Source organism: Hesperophylax consimilis, chromosome 28 (genome assembly GCF_061612785.1).
Source record: "Hesperophylax consimilis isolate HC1 chromosome 28, BYU_Hcon_1.0, whole genome shotgun sequence".
NCBI lineage: Eukaryota > Metazoa > Arthropoda > Insecta > Trichoptera > Limnephilidae > Hesperophylax > Hesperophylax consimilis.
In genome coordinates, this window is record NC_142863.1 from 19,971,342 (window position 1) to 19,985,281 (window position 13,940).

General features: G+C 32.6%; 1 protein-coding gene across 1 annotated transcript in view; it reads left to right on the top strand.

Moving 5' to 3' along the window:
• The window catches only part of Cbp53E (Calbindin 53E), a 354,004-nt gene that overhangs the window by 21,710 nt on the left and 318,354 nt on the right, over positions 1-13,940 (top strand). The window lies entirely within an intron of this gene.

Consider the following 13,940-nt stretch of genomic DNA (forward strand, 5'->3'; position numbering starts at 1 on the left):
TCTATTGTGTTAAATTCCCACGAAAATCCTCACTGCATTATTGAAAAATAAATTTCTTTATTACAGTAATACTCCGAGTAATGCTTTTCCGTGAACCTTTACTGTACTTGAATTTTACGTTAGAATTTAATAATAACCATGTAGTATAAACGTAAATTAACATAATAATAGCCATAAATGCATACCGTGTGTTAGGTTAGGTTAGGTTAATTTACAAACGCGCAAAAGCAAACGCGCTTAGGTATTAAGGTGCCAGTACATGTTGCACCAGCCAATTGGGCCAAAGCGCTGACACAACGTGTACTATACCACTTGACATATATATGTCGCTGCACGCGTTGGCCGCTAACATTGGCCGGCCAACACCATTATTGTCAGTTGTTTGTCTTGGCGCCAACCCGCTAACAGCGTTTACACGTCGGTGAGTTGACGTCAACGTTTTTATATCCAATAAACCTATCTACAGTCTTAATATCAAAAAATACTAATATTACTTATTATATTATATATTATAAAATATTAATATTACATGCTCCATTTCATGTAATTGATTCTCGCACTTATTTTATATACAACTATTGTTCACGATCGTTTCATTGTTTGGGGAGTGGCACTTGCTCTGTCGACATATTTAATATTAGTAACATTGCTTCCTTACCAAATATACTATGCAGATATGTAATAATCCTAGATTGAATATGTTATTGTTATTATCATTATAATATTATTATATCATATTACTTAGGTAGACACTTTTATTCCAAAGGTATTTTTTTAATTTGTGAGGCGGGCACCGCCGCTCGGGAACTATTTGTTGGATAACCAACACCCCGCACGGTGAAAAATAAGTACGCCTTTTTTAATCAAGATACCGTTAAAAATGTGACTGCACGGCCATTTCCTATTAAAATATTAGTCATTCAGAATATATATGAACATCACGACACAGGTGGCCTTTTCCGAATAAATATAATGCACGAGATGCGTTCAAATATTTTTATTTTGAAGAACACGTGTTCCGACTTCCTCATAACACGTTCGTGCTTTACTGGTAGTTCGTTATGAAATTTGTGAATTCATTCGTTATAGACCTCCAGTCCCCTTTTTTAACAAGTATGTAAAGTCTAAAAGCTTCCAAACTTAAAGCCTTCCTCGTTTTTTCAATTTGACACATCTTCTCATTTTATTTAACCGCTTATTTTGACATTTAACCTTTGCGGTGTCAGGAGCAATTTGATTAAATTGTTTTACAAAATGTATCCGGATATTTTGAGAAAACAGCCCACGTCCATATTTGAATATGAATACGTAATTGGCTCCGGGGAACAGACAATTCCAAACTGACTGATTGAATATTCTTGTTGACTCTTGTTTGGGACAGTCCAACATATATGAATAAGTTGATTTAATTAAGTAACTATACACGGTGTCCGGAAACTCCAAGTACCAGCTGAAAAATGGTGAATCTAAATTAAAAAAATTTAAAATAACACTTTTTTTTATCAATTCAATTTATATTTTTTGGCAAGTAAAGGGTATTTTTTTGTAGCCACGTCTACAAAATAATACATTTAACAATTTATATTAACCCCAAAGCGACAGATTTTCTTCAAATCCAACTTCGGACATGATTTACTTGAAAACGAAAACTCACATTTAAAAAAATTATAGAAGAAAATCGACTGAAAATATGTATATATTGGATATACATTATTTTGCTGCTTTATACTATTAGTTTCCGGATACAGTGTATATACAGGGTTTTCCAATAAGAGATGTTGTTTTGATATTCAAAGAAACTTTTTCCCGTAAAAGATCAATGGTTTCGTTGCTTGTGTGGCACGTAGCGCCGCCTTGTTGAAAGTAAACGTTGTCCAAATCAATACCATCCAATTTTGGCAATAAAAAATAATTAATCATCTCTCGATAGCGCAATCCATTCACCGTAACTGTTGCTACAGCCTCATTTTCGAAAAAGCACCAAACAGTCACACGTTGAGGATAGAGAGGCTTTTCAACAATAACTCTTGGGTTTTCCGAGCCCCAGATGCGACAATTTTGCTTGTTGACGAAGCCACTGAGGTGGAAATGGGCCTCATCACTCAAGATGATTTGCATTTGATTCACTCAAGTGAATTTCAATCATTTTAATGCGTTGTTGAAGCGTTTATCGTTCCATTTTTATTAATGACGTAGTTTCTACTTGTCAAATGTCAAAAAATGACAGCTTTAAAAGTAACATCTACCGAAATAGCGGGCTATTCAAAATAACACCTCTTATTGAAAAACCCTATATATATTATCTTCGTATTTTTTAATAATTGGTACCTTATGGGTAAGGATTATAAGAGGATGATGGCAAAATAGATCGAGGACGCGGGAGGAAGACATGGCACGACTAAGTGAATCAAATTAGGAGGCTGGTATGGGTACCGCCGCCCCGGGAAATACTCATTGGGTAACCAGTCATGTATGACGCGAATGGTAGAAGAAGACATAGCACGATAAAGCGAAGCAAGTATTTAAGCCTTTTCAAGAGTCAGAATAACAGAATGTTATCAGACGATGTATGCATGCAAATTGGGCAAGGAGTGTGTTCCAAGACAGAGATGTGTGGCAGTCCATCCTCTGCATTTTCAGGGAAAAGACGCGACATGATGGTGTGATGTATAGTAATAAGTGGAGTATTTAAGCGATAGATGGCGCTAGTCATAAAGCTTACTCCAGAGTCCGACAGTGTCGCTAGAGATGAGATTGACAGGGAACAAGCTTCTCGAACCAGAGAATTACCAACCCTCGGGTAATGAACAGTGTAGCTAAATCCAGACCTATTATTAGTAACGTAAATAAACACAAGTATAAGTTGAACCTTTTACTTTAAAAAAAAGAGTTCCCAACACTTAAATCTGCAAAGGCTAAGTTAGTTAGAAGGATTATTATTATTATACACATTACTTACAAATATATTCCTCGTAAAATATCTTGGTTTTGTTAGTTAAAAGCACTCACTAAGATACAATCCCAAGAAATGTGATATGAAAGAAAACTTTTGGCATCAATTTACACAATACTTTTCGGCTCCTGAGCCCTAGTAGGTCAAAAGTAATACGCCCAATAGAAGCTTAAATCAGTTTATATCTTCAGTAGTTTAACCTACACATGTATACTAACCACTTTCAAAAACCAAACATAACCTAACATTCTTGATCTTGCTCTACTTTTATCCATACAATATACCCCAATTGGGGAGGCCATAGTCCCACTGGCTCTAGAGAATAATTTAAAATTTACTATAATTTATTTTAAAAAAATATTACGCCATCATTAAGACATACTGCGCCAAAACTTTTGCTAAAAATTTTCTAAAAGAAATCATTCTATAGAAAATTCTTAATTTAAAAACTCATTTTTTGCCTTCCGGAGTCTATAAAAATCACGTTATTACTTTTCTCATACGTTCTACGTGTAAAACTTCTCAGAACAAAGAACTGGTATTTTTCTAACAAAGTTTTCAACGAGGATAGCGTGAAAAGTTTTTCCATATCCGCTGGGAGGGTCATACCTGAAGTTTTATTGCTCCTAGAAGGTGTTTATGGAACAACGCAATGAGAATTATGGAACCTTGAAATAAACGAATAAGAAGTAAAATAATATATGAGGTAGAAACATAAATACACACTAGCGAATAAATTTTACAAAATATCTATTAGTACAAAACAAAATCAACTTTAAAAAATATATGTGTTTGTTTTTTTTGTTGTATTGAGGATTGAAACTTCCTCCCCAGGTATTGACTAAATTCACTCAAGAAGCTTAATGCTAAATCACTATTTTGAATAATCTTTATAACGAATTGGTGTACATTATGCATACCAAAAAATATGCTTTAGATAAATTGAAGGTTTTCCTTTCGTTTCGCTTGAGTACAAATAAAAAATAAATTATTCAAGAAAAAATATAAATGTAATGCAAACTACTAAAAAAATTTTTTTTTTAATAGAAATGTATGAACGCGTAAAGGAAACAACTTTAAATAATACAGTATTATAGCAAAAATTATCTGTGACAGTTTCACTTGATTAACTTTTTTGATTTCTTATAAAATTATTTGCAAAATAAATAAAAACCACTTTTGTGCTTGAAATCGAACGTTTTTAGATTCCGTTTGTCAATCGATTTTAATGCCTATTACCTACAATATAAGGTATACCAAGAATATACACATTTTTTGCTTGTAGCTTCCTCTCAAATCAAATCCAAGTTGGTTGGCACGAAGATTAATTTCGTGTATTAATTAACCGCTGTAAATTTTTATAATGTTCGATTTAAGGCGATGCACTACGTCGTGTAATATTTTAAATTGAGCCGCTATCAATAACAACCCTTACGTAGATGGCGATAAGGTTTAAATTCCCGCTTAGCACCATCCGCCTGTTTTTGATTTATGCAAGAAAAAAACATGGCCAAAAAGTTCCTTTTATTTTATTTTGTGGATGCTCAGGCATAAATATTTTTTTTTTCGATCATTTTATAAATAACTTAATTCGCCACATTATGCAATAAAATCATAACCGAAAATGGTTTAGTAAGTAGGATATTTTGAATTTTAAAGCAGTTTTCATAGGCCTATACATTATTTTTTTCTGGGCTTATAAAAAGACTTATATAAAAAAATACTCGATTATTTCAAAGGTCAAGATCTATTTTACTCGCAGTATTTAATTAAAGCATCTGAAACATTTCTAGGCGACTAAATTTTCAAACCAAAAACACATGATTTTGTATTACTACGTATGGCATCGCCTTAAGAGGAATGCGTATGAGTGTGCGTGAGTGCCACCAAAATAATTAGTCAGCAATTCAATTGTCATTGTCAACGAGTCTGCCGAGTTTCAGCTCTATCGAATATCGGAAAATGGGTTAATTTCCGCTCTCAAGATTTAAATTCATTAATTTTCGAAACCAAAAGTGATGTATTATAGTGATTTATTTTTAAGGTATTATGGCGTGTTGCGCTGTTTCCTTCTTTAGCCAACGTTTCGGAGAGCATTACAGTCAAATCTGTCATATCAGGTCAGATGTAACAGATGATGAACACTGTAATGCTATTCAAAACGTTGGATAAATAAGGAGGTAGCGCAAGATGGCATAGTACCCCAAAAATAAATTACTAAAATACTTTGAACCGTGAAAATCTCTTATTGTATCTCAAATAGATGTATCTGACAATGCTTAAAACTGTGTCATGTTTATGATAATACTCGTATAATTGTTATTCAGATAATGACTTCGGCTAATATTTAATGGGTAATATATTCATATAATGACTTCGGCTAATATATTTAATATATTATATATTAAATATGTAATATATTCAGACAATGATTTAAGCTAATATATTTAATATGTAATATACTCAGGTAAAGACTTCGGCAAATATTTAATATGTAATATATTCAGATAATGATTTCGGTTAGTATATGTAATATACCCTTCTAAGGACTTCGGCTAATATTTAATATGTAATATATTCAGATAATGATTTAAAGAACTGCTTTGGAAAGCCAAATTAAAGGGAAGAGAATTAAAATACAAATATATTTGGTTTAAAAATGGATCCATTCTAATGAAAGAAGATGAAGGAAAAAAAATTAAAGAAATAAAACACGAAGATGACCTCAATAGAATATAGAAGTTGTATGGTAAAAGGCACCGACAATATTTAATATATTAAAAATGGACATCGATTTAGGAAAAAACATTGATTTGGATGACAATACAGAACCTAATTTAACTATTAAAGATTCATTTACTTGCAAAAATTTTTTGAAACATTCAAACTTTTCTTTAGTTTGTTTAAACATTAGAAGTTTAAGTAAAAACTTTGATGAAACCATAACTATGCTTGATGGCATAGAACATCGTCCTGAGGTATTAGTTTTTACAGAAGCTTGGCTAAAAAATTTGATCAATATACCTAGCATCCCAGGATACACAGTTTACAATACAAATAATAACTATTTGCAAAACGATGGTGTAGTTGCCTACGTGAAACAAAATGTTCAGGCGACTGTTGAGGAAATTGTTTTCCCTGGAGCAAACTGCTTAAGAATGCAGATATCGAATAATATATGTTTAATAGCCATTTACAGATCTCCGTCCCAGACTCATATAGATAGTTTCCTTGAATCACTGAATGTCCTACTTGATTCTACATCTATACAAAATAAGGAAATCATTTTATGTGGTGATATAAATATTAATACATTAGATTTGAACAGTATAAAAACTCAAAAATACCTCTCACTTTTGGCTTTTCACGGCTTAAAGCCTATTATAATTTCACCTACAAGAGTTTCGACTACTGCTTCAAGTTGCATCGATCACATTATGGTAAAATCTAAATTTGAACCACAGGGAGCTGTCTTCACTACTGACATAACAGATCATGATGCGGTATTGCTGAGATTTATGAGCTTTAGACAAAAGAAAATAGCAAAGGAAAATGAAAAAATCAAAACCGTCATAAATAACAATCCTTTGAAGGCTAAATTAAAAGAAGAATCATGGCAGTCAGTCCTGTCATCGCAAGATGTTAATTCAGCTACTGAAAACTTCGTAAAATGTTTAAAAATGCACGTGGAAAGTTGCTCGTCGGTACAAAGTGTAAAACATAACATCAAATACTTAAAACCTTGGATAAATGATGGAATTATCAAATGCCTTAGAACCCGCGACAGACTGCATAACAAATGTCGAGGAGAGGTTAATAATATTCAACTGCTTGCTTATTATAAGAGATACAGAAACTGGTGTACAAAAATTATAAAATATACAAATCAAACGTATTACAGAAGGAAACTGGATAAAGTCAACGGTAATAACAAGCAACAGTGGAAGATTATAAAGGAAGCCATAAATATTCAAAAGGAGCAAGTGTCCATAAAAAAATTAGTAATCAATAACAAAACTATCTCATTGGAGGAGGATCCACATATAATTACCAACCATGTTAATAACTTCTTCAGTGATATTGGTCCTACATACGCAAAAAACTTGTGCAGTGCTAATAAAACCAACGAAATGTATCTTGTTAACAATTTTAAACCTGGTACTCAAGTTACAGGAGATAGTTTTGAATTTAAAACTACTAGCATTTTTGAAGTTACTAAAGTTATAAATGAATTAAAAATGTCTTTTTCCTGTGGTATCGATGGCTTAAGTATAATGGTGTATAAACAGCATGTTTATGAGTTAGCTGGTCCTATAACTCATATTGTTAATCTTAGTTTTAAGAATGGCATATTTCCTTCCCATTGTAAAAATGCCAAGATTATACCTCTTTTCAAAGGTGGAGATCACGAAAATGTTAATAATTACAGACCAATATCTTTGCTCAATACTCTCTCAAAAATAATAGAAAGACTGGCTAAGTCAAGATTAGTATCATTTTTAGAAAAATACAAAATACTCTCCGACAGCCAATTTGGTTTCAGAGAGAACAGAAGTACGAGTGATGCTATATTAAAGGTATTGACCAAAGTTATAAACGCACTGGACTATGGCAACAAAGCTATAGCGGTATTTTTAGACTTATCAAAGGCCTTCGATACGGTTTCCCACGAGTTGCTTCTTAAGAAATTATTATCTTTAGGCATTAATAATACAGCTATGGGTTGGTTCAGATCTTACCTTAGTGATAGAACACAGCAAGTAGAAATAAATAAAATGTTAAGCGATAGTAAATCTATCTCATTTGGAGTACCACAAGGTAGTGTACTAGGGCCAATATTATTTCTTATTTATATAAACGATTTATGCAGTCTAAAAATTCCAGGTAACATTGTTAGTTTTGCAGATGACACTGCCTTAATATTTGAGGGTAAAAATTGGAGTGAAACTTTTGAAAAATGTGATACAGGTTTAGGAGTAGTTAATAATTATCTGAGTAATAATATTTTAACTTTAAATACACAAAAAACCAAATACATCACTTTTAGCATTTCTTATAAAAGTCAGCCATCTACCTCTCATAATTTGATTATTCACAATTGTGTGCAAACGTGTAACTGCAACCCCTTGGAAAGTGTAGACAGCCTCAAATACCTGGGGGTAAAAATTGATAAATTTTTGAGGTGGAATGATCATGTCGAAATGTTAGTAAATAAAGTTAGGAGACTTATCTATATTTTTAAAGATCTCAGACATGTACTAGACAAGGAAAAATTAAAAACAGTGTATTTTGCTATAATTCAGTGCCTACTTTCATATAATATAGTGTGCTGGGGTTCCTGCCTGAAGACTGTAATAGAACCACTTAATATTGCCCAAAAACTGATTCTCAAAGTTATGTACAAGAAAAAATTTACATATCCTACACAGTTACTTTATAAGGAATGTAATATCATGAATTTAAAACAACTATTTATTCTACAAACGTTATGCAGATTTTTTAACAATATTAGTTCTGCGAAAAGAACGCAACAAATTCGTACTACAAGAATTGGCTTTGGTCTGAACTTTATGGCAATTCACCCTAAATCCTCATTTGGGCAGAGAAATTATTTGTACCAGGCTCCACTTTTATTTAATAGCCTTCCAGATCACATTAAATCGTCAAATTCCTTGTGTACATTTAAAAAGAATGTTAAATTATTTCTGCCATCCGAGAATTTCCAACATATTCTTTAATCTTTGTCCTTTTAAATTGTGGCATAATATTTTGAATAAGTTAATTTTTTCATCCTTTTCTTTTTTTAATGTAATTTTTTTTCTCTCTTTCTTTCTTCTCTGTTTAAAAAAAAAATAATAGTTTGTTACATTTTTATTGCAATTAAATATCATGGTCACCCTACATGTTTACAGCATTATATTGTAATGAATAGGCTGATAGGTACCATGTAGGTATCCAATTCGCAGAAACGTCAATGTAACAATATTGTTATCTTAATATTTGAATTATTTTTTTTAATATTTGTACTATTTTAAATCTCTTATAATCTTTGTACTATTTTTTTAATATTTTGTAAAATTATTAACCTCAACACAGGCTTGTCCTAGTGAGGTTAAAAATTATAACTTTAAAAAAAAAATACAATGTAAAGAAACGATAAATAAATAAATAAATGATTTCGGCTAATATATTAATTATGAAATATACTCAGGTAAAGACTTCGGCAATTATTTAATATGTAATATATTCAGATAATGATTTCGGTTAGTATATTTAATATGTAATATACTCAGGTAAAGACTTTGGCTAGTATATAATATGTAATATATTCAGATAATGATTTCGGCCAATATATTTAATATGTAATATATTCAGATAATGATTTCGACTAATATATTTAATATGTAATATATTCAGATAATGAATTCGGCTATACCCTTTTCGGAGATATTCTAATAAAAAGCTCTCAGGTTTCTAGTATTAATGTTACTTTTCGAGAAAGTCGTTCTATGTGGAATACGACAGAACGAATAAGATGTCAGGTCAGAGATATTTTTATGACTTAGTTATTTCTTAGAAGAAAGGTATTTCTTACGTTGTAGCATTGATTTATTTATAAGAAAAACTTGGAACGCATTAACACCAAGGTGACATTATTATGTTAACGTGGATAAAAATCCATTATTCATTAGGTGCCTAAATAAATCAAATAAGTTATCAGAAACACAAAAAAAAGTAAATGTACTTCTTCACCTTCCTCATCCCTATCTATTTCAAGTTCCCAAGTACCTTACGACTCACAACATAGCACAATTAGTCTCACTGGCTCCAGACGGTTGGGAGCAGTTGGGACTCTTGTGCTGTATTCATATAAAAAACAACAGATTTTTTTTCTACATCCCGAGTTTTTGAACAATTCATCAAATTTCAACGTTCATTTTCAAGTCCTGTGAAAGATTTTTTCAAGTTCTGTTTTTATTTCAGTTTTGTCAAGCAACTAGCTTATAATGATATAATAACAGAACTTGAATAGGACTTTCACACAACCCGAAAATGAACGTTTAATTTGTCGAATTATTTAAATTCTCCGAAACAATCTGTCCTTAATAATATTTTTTCTTATTGAAATTGAAAATGAATTGATCAAACAATACAGGTTTTATTTTTTTTTAAATACATCTATTAAAATTTTATTTTCCGTAATGAATGAATGAATGAATGAAGGAATGAATGCAAATCTTGGAAGAAGAAATTAGCCCTCTTCCCGACGTCCGATCGAGTTGAAACTAGGCAGAAATACTCGTTGTCGATGACAATATTTTTAATCATATTTTGGTTAAAACACAGGGTTGATTTTTTAGGCAGTAAAATAAATAAAAGCTCCTTGAAGCGCATTATGGATTACATAGCCGAAAATAATTTGTATTAATCTTTGGATGAATCAATGTTCATAACATAATTTTCATATTCATAAATCAAATATCTATATAATATTTAGCATCCAGCGAAAAATTCATGTCTCTAAAATAGAAAATAATCCCACGGGGTTCCCGTTATTTGATGGTATACAAACTAAAGCACTTACATGCAAATGGTACCTTCAATGACGCCTGAAATGGCGCCTTAGAATGGCGCCTGGACGCTCGGTGACTTCTCACAGCTGTTGCTTCCATTACGTACAGGAAATATTCATTTATTCCGCAGTGGTAGAGAAAATAAAAATTGATTATAATCGTTGAATAAATGCATATTTATGAGAAAGTTTGTTTTCAGAACGCGATCGTTTTATAAGATTCTAACATAAAGATATATAGGCGGAGGCAGTTGGAGGTCAGTTGGAGGCAATTGTGGAACCTATTTTTTCGCTTCATGTCTCATCCAAATATAATACATGAATGGTTTCGGGTAGTCACTAGGTGTTGCAGCTAAACTTGACACGAACACAGAACTCACAGACTTCAGAAAAGTAAATTTTCAAAGAAATTGATAAATCTCATTATAAATAACATAATAACAAACTGTAAATTTGAAATGATTTGTGATTTTCACGGCCACATGTACCTTGACGGCTACACTAAAATTAAACGTCGAAAACCTCATTAATTAAATTAATTATTATATTATCGTCGAACCTCAGCCAAGAGGAATGCCAGCTGCTCTGGGCTGGTGATCAAAGAATGGCCATTGCTTCCAATGCAAATCACAGATCCTTGCTCCCCCAGGTTTGACAACTCTCCAAGTCAGAATTCCGGGGCTGTCAATTTGACCAATAGCAAAATTACAATGTGTAGGTACTTAAAGGTCCCACACACCAAGACAATAGATGCGATGTAAGTAAAGTGATGCACACACACCTTGTTACAAATCTTATATATAAAATCTGTATTCACTAAATCATGTAAACTGTTAAAGTATGCACTCCCCAACCATCCTCTTCCACATCTCCTTCTCATCTCCGTGATTCTTCACGGATCTGCACTAATATATAATATGTAAATTTCAAAATGGGCATTCCCAGAGAAAACCTAAATTACGATAACGTACTTTGTTCATTAAATTTAATAAAATTATCTGATCGCAGAATTATTTCCGATTTAACCTAACTAACTAACTAACTAACCATCACGCCGTTTTCCCGCAGGGGTAGGCAGAGAGGACGGACCGCCAAACAACTCGGTCTTGGCACACACTCCTTGCCTCATTCACATTCATACATCGTCTCATACATACTCTTCTATTATTCTGACTCTTGACATGGCCCGACTCGAGTATCTGATTCACTTGATCGTGCCATGTCTTCCTCGGGCGTCCCCGACCTCTGCTACCATTCACATTTGCATCATATATCCTCCTTACACTCCTATCTTCGCTCATTCGCTCTACATGCCCAAACCACCGATTTAACCTGTTTGTATAAAATCATTAATTCAATGTTTGATACCCCTGATTTATTATATGTAATCTCTTTTCATACTCCAAGCAGGTCGGTTACAAGACAGTACCTACCATATTATTGTAGCAATTCTATTTCAACGTCCCAATATCACACTCCTATGCGACGGATTCAACAGCTAGGAAACAAATACTACGATGTTGTTGATATATTTAGTACATCAATTTCAATATATAAGCATACCCTATTGAAGTTTTTTTCATCAAGTAGTGGAATATTTTAATAAAGGTATTTAATTTGATTTAACTAACACATAATAATTGTGTCAACTGAAACAGAAAAAAATATTTTAGATTTTTTATGTTTTGTGCCTGCATGCTGTGTAGATCAAGTTCAGTGATATTTTGAGTTTATATTTATTTTTCTGCAATTGTTTTAAATAGTCGTTTCCTGCACTATTTTCATGTTTAATTTCGTAAATATTTTTCATATATATGTATGTAAAAGCCTTAATAGGCGTGAAATAAATAAATAAAATAAAATAAAAATAATAAACAAAAATTTCAGGTGAATGCACGAAACATTTAAAAATACAAAATTCTTATATTTTCAGTTCCTACGTATAATGAATTTATGCCACCGTACTTACAATAATTGGTGATGTTGGTGATTCTCGGCAGTGGCAATTTAATAAAGTAGATCTTCGATTGATTCGTAATACTTTTACAACAGTTTAGTTTCTGGTGAGGAGGGTCGTTAAAATGGTTATTATTGCTTTTTTCGCGGTGGGCCAACGATATTACCACCTGAAATAATAATAGCTAGGTTAGGTTTTATTATAAGACAGTAAACGAAAATGTTTTAATTACTGTAATAAAAAAACTACCAGTAACAATAGTTTGGTGGGTAAAGTAATAAAGTAATGTATTAGTTAACAGTGGAATTAATGTCTCCAGTAAATTAACTCGTAAAATTAAGGTGTTTTCTGTCTAAAAGTATTGGAAAATTGTCGTTGGTTACAGATGGGACCAATACATTAATTATTTCTGTAAATGATGGGAAATGTTATTTTGTGGCAGAGTTTTATTTAATGTGCTATATTAATTGATTATTAGGGATAATAATATTGGTAAAAGAGGAAATGTAAGAAATTACATTAAAAGAAAATTAAAGTGAATGAAGATTGATTCCCCCGACAGTTGATCTCCCGGATAGTTATTCCACCGACATGTTCGTGATCTCCCGAACCCCCGAAGGATTTTTTTTTACTTCCTCCCTGAGAGCAGAGATAACGTATGGAGAGAGGATATACGGTCGTATAACAAACTCGATATACGAGTACTTGCAATTTCAGAATTGAAACGCTTCGTGAAATGGCTTCGGCCGGGTTTGGTGACCATATCTGAATAGCTAGGTATTTCCCCACCTTCCTCTTTCTAATCTTCTTCCCCTCGCCACTTACCTTAAGCATCACAACATACCCCGATTGGGGACGCCATAGTATCACTGGCTCTAAACGGTTGGCAGCAGTTTCACTTAAAAAAAAATCTTCCGCTGTACAAATAGTTCTGCTAACAACAATGCTGTGTCTTCGAAGGAGTACGCAGTGAAAGTAAACAGTCTTCGAAGGAGTACGCAGTGAAAGTAAACAGCTAAATAACAAAATATGACATATGGGAGGATGTACAATAAAAATAATTCTTTGAGGGATCAAGCGTCTAAGGGATCAACTGGTAGAGAGATGAACTGTTCAGGGGATCAAACGTCAGGAGGGGTCAACAGGGGTCCAGGGATCAACTGTTGTGGAATCGAATGAAGTAGTAAAGTTTAGAATTATAGAAGAAGGTAATCTGTTTATGATGGAATGCTGGTACCAACCATGATGGAGAAGATTTAGAAAAGGAAGCTTAGATGGTTTGAATATGTTGAGCAGATGGACGGAGAAATGAGTGTTAGGCAAACGAACGATGTCGAGAATCAACAAAACTGAAGAGAATGTATGAATGCATGAAGACAATCATCTTCTCTGTGCAAAATCGTAAAAAAAGTGGGTGTGTCAAGCCTACGCAAGACAGAAGTGAAACTTCTAGTATT